The sequence below is a fragment of the Mustela putorius genome, unplaced genomic scaffold (genome assembly GCF_011764305.1).
Source record: "Mustela putorius furo isolate JIRA1106 unplaced genomic scaffold, ASM1176430v1.1 tig00004007_pilon_pilon_pilon, whole genome shotgun sequence".
Taxonomy (NCBI): Eukaryota; Metazoa; Chordata; class Mammalia; order Carnivora; family Mustelidae; genus Mustela; species Mustela putorius.
The window spans coordinates 14,899,596-14,911,674 of record NW_025422145.1 but is presented as its reverse complement, the minus strand read 5'-3'; positions in this window follow the sequence as shown (position 1 = coordinate 14,911,674).

Below are 12,079 nucleotides of genomic sequence, written 5' to 3'. Positions count from 1 at the left end.
TTTTTCTGATCTTTACTTACTTAGGATAGCCTGGACCGTGAGCCCCTGGCCTGGCCAGGGAAACAGAGAGGCTTTGACATATCCACCCTGCCCCCTTCTTCAGCTCTGTCAGTGGCTTCCTGGGGTAAGGACCTGATACAGTCCCTCTCCTCTGCTGCCCGGGGGGCCACAGTCTTTTCTTCACTGGGTCTTCTCAACATCCTCACTTGGGAGATTGAGTGGCCCTTAAAAGAGCTGCTGGCCTGGTCTTAGAGGAAAGAGCAGATGGAATTCACACAAGAGCCACTCTGAGTGGCTCAGGAGGATGTGGTTACAGCTGGGTGATGGTGTGATTGCCTCGTGGTTAAAGGATTTGAAGGGGACTAGGATATGCCACCCCAGAATGTACCACTTTGGCATGAGAATTATTTTGAGCTGAAGGCAGTTGAGAATCAGTAGATGCAGAGGGAATCCTTGTTGGAGCTTTCCTTATCTGAATATAAGAAGCTTTTGGGGAAATAAGACTGCCATAAATTTCTTGTTTGGGGTAGGTCTACTCCCAAAGGGGTTACCACAAATAAAACCTATCCTAACTTCCTTCTACGGGGGAGTTTATGACTCTGAAAGAAGCAGAAAGCCCACTTATTCCTGTATAGACAACTGTTATCACTAACTTCCTTGAACTTCAGTTATTTTCCTGAAACACATTTGTCTTTCATAAAGAAACTATTTGTTCTTTCTTTAAAAAGGATTTTTCTCAGGACGCCTGGGTGGCTCGGTCAGTTAAGGATCCAACTCTTGATTTCAGCCCAGGTCATGATCTCCGGGTTGTGAGATCGAGCCCTGCATTTGGCTCCATGCTCAGCGGGGAGTCTGCTTGTCTCTCTCTCTCTCTGCCCCTTCCCAATTAAATAAATAAATAAGAAAGGATTTTCCTCCCCTTTTCCTTATTCCTACTAAGTTAGGTATACAGACCTCTAACTGAAACTTCTGGGCTAGCTACTTTTCTTGGCTCCCATATACACATAATTGAACTTTTTTCTTCTGTTAATCTGTTGCTTGTCAGTTTAATTGACAGACCCCAGGGACAGAACACAAGAGGTACTTCTGCAGCCTTCTTCACAGAGGCTCCCTAACTTGGCCAGACATGCAGGTGGGTTGAGGGAACGGGGGTGGTAGTGATGTGGGGGGTGGGTGCTGGGACTGAGAACCCGTCCAACCCTCCATCTGCCCATTTTCCCCTTATGTGTGACCGTGTGCTCACAAAACTCAGCAGAATAAGTGGAAGCATCAAGACTGCTCATTGTCTCCTTGGCAGTAGGCATAATGTTATGAAGGTAAGTGAGAAAAGAGGCTCCAGTTGAAGGTGGGTGGGAGCTGATGCAGCAGACCGGAATGGGCTGTTGCATAGGGTAGGTGTCTCGTCATGGCCTTGGGTGGCTATCGGATATCAGAAATTCCCAAAGAACATTTAGTGTTTTTCTTGTGGTTGGTTTAAATTGGGTTCAGAATGTCCCGTGTAAGAAATGAAAGGGGGATTTGCCACATGTCACTACTGTATCCCACACTTGTCAGCTCCTTGGTGCTCAGAGAAAATTGGGAGCCCCTCATTGCCTGCAGCACAGAGACCCCAGCGGCTCAGGCAGCTGCAGCAAGCTTCCAGTCCCAGGAGAAGGGGAGTGGGGCAAGGCTGTGGAGAAGCAGCCAGTGGAAGCTCTGCCTGCAGGCCACACTCCTGCCCTCTTCCCCGGGGGGGTGGGGGTGGGCAGAGGTGTGCTCAAGTGGCTGGGAGCATTTATCAGGAGGAGCTTGCGTGTATGAGTGGTCACACCCATATTTGGACGTCGGTACAGAAGAACATGGTTTCCGTATTTGGGGTAGCTGTGTTTAAATCTCGCCCGGGCTTCAGGGACAGGCACTTCAGAGTGGCAGAAATTTAAAATGCAAAGTGCTGAACATGGCTCTTGGAGTGTCATGCGCTGAGAACGTGTCTGTTGAGGGTTATGTGGCCCTGCTTTCGTGGAAATGAACCCACATCGTCTATCACAGGCAGAGAGCTGAAGGAGCGCGGAGCCCGCTGTGTGGGGGGGCAGAGCTGGTGGCACAGCCTTGATTTTTCGTGGTTGGTGTTCCTCACTCTTTTACGCATAAAAGTGACGTCTGGTATCGCTACATGCTGCCTGTCTGAAGCAAACACCATTTCCCCCTTTGCACGACGGGGAAGTTCAATTCTTTTTTTTTTTTTTTTTAAAGATTTTATTTGACAGACAGAGATCACAAGTAGACAGAGAGGCAGGCAGAGAGAGAGAGAGAGGGAAGCAGGCTCCCCGCTGAGCAGAGAGCCGATGCGGGGCTCGATCCCAGGACCCTGAGATCATGACCTGAGCCGAAGGCAGTGGCTTAACCCACTGAGCCTCCCAGGCGCCCGGGAAGTTCAATTCTTAACTACTTTCCCAGGGTTGCAGGTCGCACTGGGCTTCTGTTCGGCTGGTTTGGATAGTTAATGTCACTCTGGCTCAAGGTGTCAACCTGGCCTCTGGGTTATTGCTCATATAAGTGCTGTGATAATTGGGACCCATTTCTTCCTGGAGCAAGTAAAATATACTGGATGGTAAGATCCTTTGATGGGACACCCAGGAGAACACCGAAAGACTGAGATGGTCCCTCTTGCCTGTTTCCCAGCATTGACCAAAGGCTGCTGTGCCAAGCACAGCCTGTCATTCTCCAGGGCGGACTGTGCTGAGGGTCCCACGAGCCTTACACAAAGTGTCAGGGAGCCCACCTGCACCCAGACCCTGCCCAGAACCCCCTACAATCAGGGGCTTAAGAAAGATGAGCAGAAACAAAATGACAACCCGCTTTAACAGATGCATAGGGGGTTTTAGCAGACACTTCCTCAAAGGAGATATATGGATGGCCAGGAGCCCCCGAAAAGATGCCTAGAAAATATAAATCATAACACTGGATATCCACTAGGGTAATTATAACAAAACGAAATGGAAAATAACAAGTGTCAGTGAGGAGGTGTTGGGACACTTGCACAGTGCGGGCCGGGAGGGAGATGGTGCGGGCCCCCATGAGAAGCAGTCTGGTGGTTCCTCAGAAGGAACCTGACCCTGGAATTCGACTCCTAGGTGCACGTCTGAGAGAACTAAGAACAGGGGCTGAACAGATCCTTGTACACCTGGGTTTGCAGAAGGTCTAGTCACAGCAGCCGAAGATAGAAACAACTGAAATGTCTGTAGATGGGTGGGTAAGCGAAATGTGGCTTGTCCACGTGGCGGGCTTTCTTGTGCCCCTGGAAAGGAACGGAGCTCTGGCACACACCACAGCGTGGGCGAACCTCGAGAACATTCTGCTCAGTGACAATCCAAACCCAAAGGGCTCTGTGTTGTCTGAGTCCACTTACGGGAGATGCTCGGAGCCAGCAGATTGGTGGCGAGAAAATATCAGTGGCCACCAGGGTCTAGGAAGGGGGCCAGGCATGGAGTTTCATTTTGGGGTGATGGGGGAGTCTGATACTAGATAGGGTGCTGGGTGCACAGTAGGAAAGGGTTAAGTTGGGGGCGGGTGGGGATGGCATTGTGGGGGTGGGGGTGGGGGCGGGGATGGGAGGGAGGATGCGGCTTTGGGAGGTAGAGCAGAGGACCGGTCTGTCTTCATTCCGTTCTAGTGCTTGCCGACCAGGGGCTGCCAGTTGCCCGAGACACCCCTCTCCCCAGGGCAGGAGGAGGCTGGGGGGCATAACCACGGGCCCATCTTCGCTTTCAGGGACACAGTGGTCCAGGAGCCACATTACAGCCCAGAGGCTTCCACACATGGCATTTCTTAGGGGGACTTGGGCTGGAGGGAGCTTCGTGTGGCTCTTAGACCCTGTCCCAGCAGAATCCCTGCAGAATTCCCAATTTCAGTCACACTACATTTTTATTAAGAGCTTTCGCTCAGAGATGATGGAATAGATTTTATTGTTGGAAAGAAGCCAGCTAAAATTAGATGCCTCTTGTCTCCCCACCATCCACGCCTCACCTCTCTGTTCTTTTCTGAAGTTTTTGCTTTCATGTCTTGGTTCCTGGCTGTAGGCACCCGGGGGGTGTACTCATGAAAGCAGGGGTGCATGGTCGCGTCCTGGAGCTGGTGCGATCTTGCTTTGCTGTCACTGATTCTGTTCTGAACCAGCTTTGGGCCTTGCGCTCTGTGTTGGGTGTGTGTGTGTGTGTGGTTTCTCTCTCCTTTTCAGGGAAGCTTGTAAGAATTTTGTAGCCGCAAACTGGTAGAATATTTTGCTTCGCATAAGAAGTTCATCTGGTTCCTCACGCCTTGTGTTTTCTCTCCAAGTTCCCGTTCTTGGCAGAGCTAACCTGCTGTGTCATCTGCCGAAACAGAATTGGGTTTGCCTCCCCACAGCCCCTTTTTAGCAGAGCCAGGTTTGATAGTCTGCTGTCTTCTGTTGCCACGTGGGGACACTGACTTCTAAGAACAGCTGTTACTTCTTACCAGTGCAGGCAAGGGAAGGGTATTTTGCGTGAAGACTAGGGCTTCGATCGTCCAGGGCAGCTGATGGCTCATTCCTGGAACACGTCTGGGGCCTGACCACTGAGCTGGTCGCAGGTCGCAGAGGGCACCAGAGCTGCAGGGCTTGGTGCCCTTCATGTGGGTGTTGGTTTCTTTAAATTTAATTCTGTGTAGAATTTAGCAGAGACCTGGAGTGGATTTCGGACAACCTCAGCCTATGGGTCCCAGATCTGACACTGACGGTGTGGGACAGGGTGTCACAGAGCGGGAGCAGCTGCCGGCCGTGAGGCGTCTTCACGCTGCACACGGCCGGTAGCGGACGCCTTTTCCGGGCACGCCTGCTGCAGACGGTCCCCTTGGAAGGAGCCTGTGGCCAGGGGCATGCCATGGTCAGAGGGGCTAGGCATACACACACTGGCTCTCCTAGGGACGAAAGCCTCCTCTGTCATCTCCTTTGCCCACCGGGCTGATGGTGGCTGCGGGTGGTTTTTTTTCTTGTTTCACTTGCCGTTTGTGCAGGGTGCAGTTAGGAGGCGCCAGGCTGCTCACCGCGATGCTGCCGGGCAGCACAGCCACTGCGCCCTGGACGGGCGGCTGGCCTGTGAGACACACCCAGGGGGAAGACTTAGCATGGGTTACTAGACAGCAGATTATTAACTTGTTACATTCATTCCCTGGTGAAATGGTGATGTTTTAGATAGGCCTGTTTAAATGTATCATTAATTTTATGTTTGCGTTCACTTTTCACATACGGGTATGTTATGCCCGGAAAAGTTACAGCTGGAGGAGCAAGGGGCTCTTGGTCTCAAGGTTGCGAGTTCCAGCCTCATATTGGGCATAGAGATTGCTTAAAAATAAAATCTTAAAAAAGTTGAATCTGTAGCTCACATGGTAATTCTTTTCTTTTTAAAAAGATTTTACTTATTTGACAGAGAAATCCCAAGTAGGCAGAGAGGCAGGCAGAGAGAGAGGGAAGAAGGCTCCCCGCTGAGCAGAGAGCCCGATGCGGGGCTCGATCCCAGGACCCCCGAGATCATGACCTGAGCCAAAGGCAGAGGCTTTAACCCACTGAGCCACCCAGGCGCCCCCCACATGGTAATTCTTTTGGATGGAGCCGTGCCACAGCCTACCTTCTTGGAACACACGTGCACATGTGTGCACACACAGCATCACACAAACACGTGTGCAGACACACACGTGCATCTGCACACACATGCAAATGGGACAGAATGTATGTGCAGACACGCGAGCCCTCTGTCACACACAGACACAAGCATGTGTGTGCCTGTAGATACAAACGGAGCGTGGTGCAGTGTGTGCACGGCTGGGAGTGTGGACACACGTGCGTTCCTCTCAGGACGGGCTGGTTTCCAGCTCACACCTGGGCAATGGGGCCTCGAGGCTGCTGGGGGGAAGAGAAGTGACAGACTCACGGCCACAACAGGGAACGTGGGGCTGTCCCCGTCCTGATGATCAGTCACATGTCCAGAGAATGCCACCCTGGACGGTGACTGTGGGTGGGAGCCTCGGACAGTGACTGCAGAGCGGACGTCAGACACACCAGCCCCCCTCACCCCCAGCTCTCCCTGCTGCCACTCTTTCAGGATTCAACACGTATTTTTTTTTAACAGTTTCTTTTTCTTTTTTCAAAAGCGATGAAATGCACATGAAATTAATCACTTAAAATTCAACAATTCGGTGACATTTAGCACATGCGCAGTGTTGTGCACCCACCACCTCCATCGAGTTCCAGAACATTCTTGTCACCTGCCCCATAACCAGCTCCGGACCTAGTAGTGACCCTGTTCCCTGTGCTCTTGGCGCCTATGGGCTCTGGATGTTTCACAGGAGTGGCCTCTCCCCTGTGGGCGGCGGACTTTATTCCTCCGTCCATTTGTGGATGGACGTGTGGGCTGCTGCCGCTTTTGGCTGTTTGTTGTGCTGCTGTGAGGTGGGGCCGGGTCTGAGCCCAGGGGTGGGCTGGGGCCGCTTTTCAGGAAGGGCTCTGACTCCTCTCCCACAGTCCTTTGGGGGACCTCCAGACCTGAATGCCTGGCATCCTGCCTGAGGCTTCGTGAGCCCTCCAGATACCCAGCGAGCCTCTCGCACTGCCCTCAGGCTTCAGGCCCTGATATGGCCAGTTGCGTTTGTTGTGCTAAGATCCACAGCTCAGGCCTCAGGGAACAGAGCTGAATCATTCATTCAAGTCTGTGCCGAAAGAGTCCTTTATATAGGTGCATTGAAACGCCAAGATTTTTATGAGAAAATGGGTCCAGAGTTCATTTCTCAGGCCCCTGGCGGAGAGTGGGGTGGGGGCAGGCCGAGGCCTTGAGCCCTGAGGCCTGTGTTTCCACCTAAACTGGCTGGCGCTCCAGGTCCCCTGGGCTCACCGAGGCAGGTGTAAGTGGGGGCCTGGTTGGTACGTCTGCTCCGGTCCACCTTGGGCTCATCCCCTTGGCTTTTCTGTGGGTGGTGTCGTGTTGGGCGTTCAGCGGGTGTGCTGTGGGGAGCCTGAGGAAGGGTGAGAGGCCACAGGGTGGTGAACGGCAATCTGAGGTGAGGAAGGGTGGGTGGGCTTCGAGCCATCAGGTGAAGGAGCGCGGGTGTCGCCTGCTGCCTGTCTGGTCATCCGGGCCCAGTCCGCTGGGGGGACGGGGCTGCTCAGCCTGGCAGAGGGGTCTCAAGGCTTCTGTACCGAGGTAACACTCATGTGACACACACTTAGTGGCACTTAGGGCATTGACAGGGTTGTGTGACATCACCTCTGTCTAGGCCCAGAGCAAGTCGCCAGCCCCCAGTGAAACCCCGTATCAGCAGGCCCAGTGGCCCGTGGCCCTGGTGCCCACCGTCCACTCCCCACATCTGTGGATTTGACTCCTGCAGGGACCTGTCATAAGAAGAGCCACAGCGCTTCCCGCGACGGCTTGTCTCTCCGAGCACGACGGCCTCAGGGCGTATCCACGTTGGTGCCTGGGTCAGAGTTTCCTCCCTCTGAGGCTGGAGGCTGTTCCATCCTGTGTCTGGGCCACGTCTCGTTCACCCTCCTCTGCGGGGGGACATTTGTGCACAAGTTCTCTCGCGGACTGGGGTGGACATGGTGCCTGCCCAGGGGTGAGACTGCTGGCCACGGGGCGCTTTTGCGTAACCTCCGTGAGGGCCGGGTGGGCGTGCCTGCTTGCCCGCGTCTCCTCCTGGGGCCCCTCTGAGATGGGGGTGGTCTGCCCTCCAGTGTGCCGAGAGGCTGCGGGGGCGCCTGGCCCCGCTTTCCCTGAGCTCACGGCAGGGAGGGCAGACCCGTGTGTCTGCGCACGGGATCTAAGGGGGCCGCTGCCCTCCCCTTCCAGATTAAAAAAGATGTTCACGGACCTCGGCTTTCAAAACGGCCACATGCTGTTTTTCTGATGTCTGTGGGATAGTAAAAAAATGGACATTTAGTTTTCGTCCCTAGCTGCTGGCACCTGTGGAGGGCGAGTGTCTGGCGTGCTACTGAGAGGGGAGCTACTGATCGGAGGGTTGCACCTTGGCTTCGAACCCTGACATTGGTAGAGGAGCAGAGTGACGGGGATCAACCCCGACCGCCATTGACTTAACCAGCACACTTGTTAGGAGGTGCGGTCACAGCCCCGACATGCTGGTGGGCTCGGAGCCGGAGCCGGTGCCGGTGCAAGGAGGGGGCTGCTCCCGGGGAAGGGCCTGGAAGCCCTGAGCCCCTTCCCCACCCCTCACCCTGTAGGTCTCTTCCATCTGCTGAGTTGCGCCCCTTCTAAGCACCCCGCGGACTTTGCGGCCAGCTTGGGCACCAGCATGAGGACCCCGCGGGCCTGGGACCTGGTGCGTGGAGTGGGGGCGTCTCAGGGTCCCGCAGCTTGTGGGACCTCACTAGCGCCCGCAGCGAGTGTCGGAGCGGAGTTCCGTTGCAGGACCTGCTGGGGGTATTCAGAGAGCTTGAGAGCTGGTCTGTGTCCGGAAAGACCCGCACACGTGGCGTCGGAAATGCTGGTAAGAGCGCATCCAGGCCCCAGTGAAATTCCCCTCCACCTGCGCTCTGCCCGCAGGTCTGGCCGTGCCCACTGCCCTTGGTGCACCCTGGGGCTGGGCGGCGGTGTCCTGCAGGCCTGGCCCCTGCCCCGAGGCTGAGCGCCACCCCTCCCTGCGAGCCTCTGCCTGGGCTCCCCGAGGCCTGCTGACTCTGCAGATCAGATAAGCAGGAAGTTCCTGAGAGGAAAACCACAAGCTTTATGTTTATTTAATTCCAGCCATTCTGTGGTTTTTGGAGATGGCCTTTAAAGATTCATTTTGATTATTATCTCAAAGAGAATGCAGAGAAGCCCATGAGTCGGGCTCCAGAGAAAATACACACGAGGAAGAGAAGTGGGTTTGGATCTCACCAGGCAGTTTTGGGGCGAACGGCAGGATGGGGCTGGGCCGCGGCCCCTCAGAGCAGCAGCCTGGCTTGGCCTGCACACGTGGGCCGCAGAGCCTCACTCCCCAGAATCAACATAGGCCATGTAGTTCAGGCCCATGGCCACCTGCACTGGAGGTCAGGCTGTGGGGCGGCCTCCCTTCAAGGTCGCCGGCTCCTTGTCTACCGCAGTGGCCACCGCGAGGCTCCAGGCCTCGGGACCCCGCCCAGCACCCCCAGAACCAGTGCACTGTGAAGCGGCCCCTAGAAACACTGTAATAGGCACCCACGTTGGCTGGGGGAGAGGAGGGGTGTGCTGCGGACGAGGGAAGGTGGACCGTCAGCCCAGGACCCCACCACGTGCCTGCCTTGGCCCCTCGTGATCGTGGGTGCTTGTAGGCCCGCCTGCTGGAGCTCCTCAGGGAGACCTGAGGGCAAGCCTGCTGCCTGGAGCAAGAAAGCCCCTGGGGCCTTTCCTCTGGGTCAGGACCCCCACCTGGAATTTCAGCTCTGTGCCAAGGGGGGTGTCACTCAATTCCTAGGAAAATGCCAAAGCAGAGTCAACGTAAAGGTAATCTCCGCCGTAGGGTCCTCCTGGGAAGGGGATTAGCTGTGGAATACCCTCGAGCCACCACGTGGGGACCTCTTGCGAACGGGGGTGTGTGCGCAGGGTAGGATCTGGGGGGACAGGTTGACGTGTGTCCATCTCCTCGACTGCCTGGTAGGTCCCCCACTTTGAGTCTGCCTCACAACCCCTTGCTGTCAGTGGCAGGTGTGTGCACCCTGGTGCAGGGTTGGCACCTGGCCTATCGCCGGAGGACGGCCTGCTTCCCCCGTGTGGCTCTGTCAGCAAGGAGTCCTCTGGGCCCCTTCCGCCCTCGCAGCCTGGGGACTGTCAGTGGCCTGTTTCCCACCAAACTCTCTTCATCGACTCCTGTGATTGCCTCTTATTTTCACGCTCGAGCTGCCGGGGCCGTGGCCGGTGGGAGTCTGTCTTGGGGGCCCTTGCTTGGTGGCCTTCCTTGCTCTCTGGGACACAGGTGCTGAGATCCCCTGCCCCTCCCCACCGCCACGGTGCCTCAGGATTGAGAAACTCCTGGGTGCACACACTTTGGCAGGCACCTCCTTCTCCAGGCATGTCAGAGCCGTGAGTTCGCTAATGCCCCAGTTCTGCTGTGTCCACGGGCTCATTCGGGTTCTCCGTGTCCGAGCCTGCGAATCTGCCCTGTGCTGCTCAGAGCATGGCAGCTGCCAGTCCCTAGGGAGGAGCCTGCCTTGTCCCATGTCTTCGTGGCTTTAGTGCTGCTCATTCTGGGAAGGACAGAACCACCTATCCTGGGCTCTGCCCGGGGCCAGCAGGGAGTGGGAAGGGACCCCAGCTCCGCCACCAGCTCTGGGGATGGTCCATCTGCCCCATGTCCGCTCAGGGCTGGGGCTGACGATGTGAGCTGTCCTGTTGGAGGCCAGTCAGGGATGTGAGGATGCAGCGGTGCCCCGTGAGCCCTTGCGGCTGGGGTGTGCGTGTGCACGCAGCTGTGGCCCATGTTCGTTTCTGGGACAGCAGAATGAGCAGCGTCTGTCTGTCTGGGCACCTGCTCCTGCCCCTGCAGCTGGGTGGTGGCCACCCTCAGAGGCCACGTGCCTGTGCACCTGTGAGAAGCTCAGGCTGGCACGGCTGCTGCTGTTCCATTGGCTGCAGCCACTGCGGCTACGGGAATGCCTGCCAGTGTGCGTGTGCCTGTCCTCTCTGGCCTGCGGTCAGCAGACCTTCCCCCGCCCCCGGTGCTGCAGGTGGCAGAGCCCTGTCTGTAGTGCCTCTGAGCTTTCCGGGGCCTCCTGCGCGGGCTTATTAGCATTGAAAAGAAGAACCCACATGTGCACCGAATGAGCCAGAGGTGGTTTATCCTTACAGCAGTTGGGACCCTTCCACATCCTGGGACAAGGCCGAGGACAGGAGGGAGGAGGAGGTCTCCAGGGCCAGGGGAGTGTTCATGGCTGCTGTGCCCGCTGTGGACTCAGGCATTTCTGTGTGCTTTCCTTTCCTAGCACTGCCCTAACAAAGCCACAAGCTTAGGGCTCAAACTGCACCCACCCTCCTCTGTCTGCAGGCCGTAAGTCCCAAACTGCGGGGTCAAGGGGCCACGCTGTCTCGGGGGCACCTCCCGCCTCCTCCAGTCTCTGGTGTGGCCGCGATCCTTCTCGTCCCTCACCCTGTCAGTGCCTCTGGGGTCACACGGCACCTCTTTGTGAGGACACGGTCTTGTTGGGTTGTTGGGGTGGGACTGGCTGACTCCAGGAGAGCGACCCCTTTGTACTATTCACACCTGAAATGGCCCTATTTCCGGATAAGGCCCCATTCTGAGATCCTGGGGGTCAGGGCTGAGGCCTGTCATCTTGTGAGACAGTTCAACCCCCTGCAGGGTCCCATCTGTAGCCTCTTGTCTTTGACAGTATTGAAAACCATTCACATTTTAAAAATCAATTTTTAGACAAATGCACAGAGACATGGCTCAGGGCTGCCGGCTCCTGTGGAGAGGTGGCTGGTTGCGAGGCTGGGGGTCCCGGGGACACTGTATGTGTGCAGACGCCTGTGCACCCAGGCGTGCCCTCTGCTCTCCTCCCTCGCCCCGATGATGTGCTGGGGGTTGGTCAGGATCAGTGTGTCTGGAGCAGCCCACCCAGTTCTCGGTGGGTGTGTGAGAAGCGTCCGGGGACTTTCAGGAGGTAATCACCAAGGCCAGAACGAGCAGAGCTTATCCCCCCAGAAGCTGCGCTCCTTGACCAAGCGTGACCGAGTTCCGGCTGGGGAGCACCTGGTCCCAGGACGTAGGCATTTGAAATAAATTCTCTCTTCTGAAATAACCTCTTGTGTAGGGAACAGTTGCAAAAACGGTACAAGAATCCCTGCGTTCCTTCCTGTTGGGTTGCCCAGACGTGAGCATTTTACCACGTTGGCTTTTCCCCTGTCGGGCCTGAAGCGGCCGAGGGGAGGGTTTCAGGGTGTGCTCCCTGTGGGGGGTGTTAGTGGCCACATGGGGATATCATCTCTGCTCTGCAGTCTGTAATCACAGTCCTTTCCCTGTCCCGTAACGACACTTGCACACTTCCTGCTACGGTCACTTGTGAGTGTTTTACCGTCGGTATCCACCATCGGCGGGGTTCCTTGGCTACTCCGCCTGCCCGTGG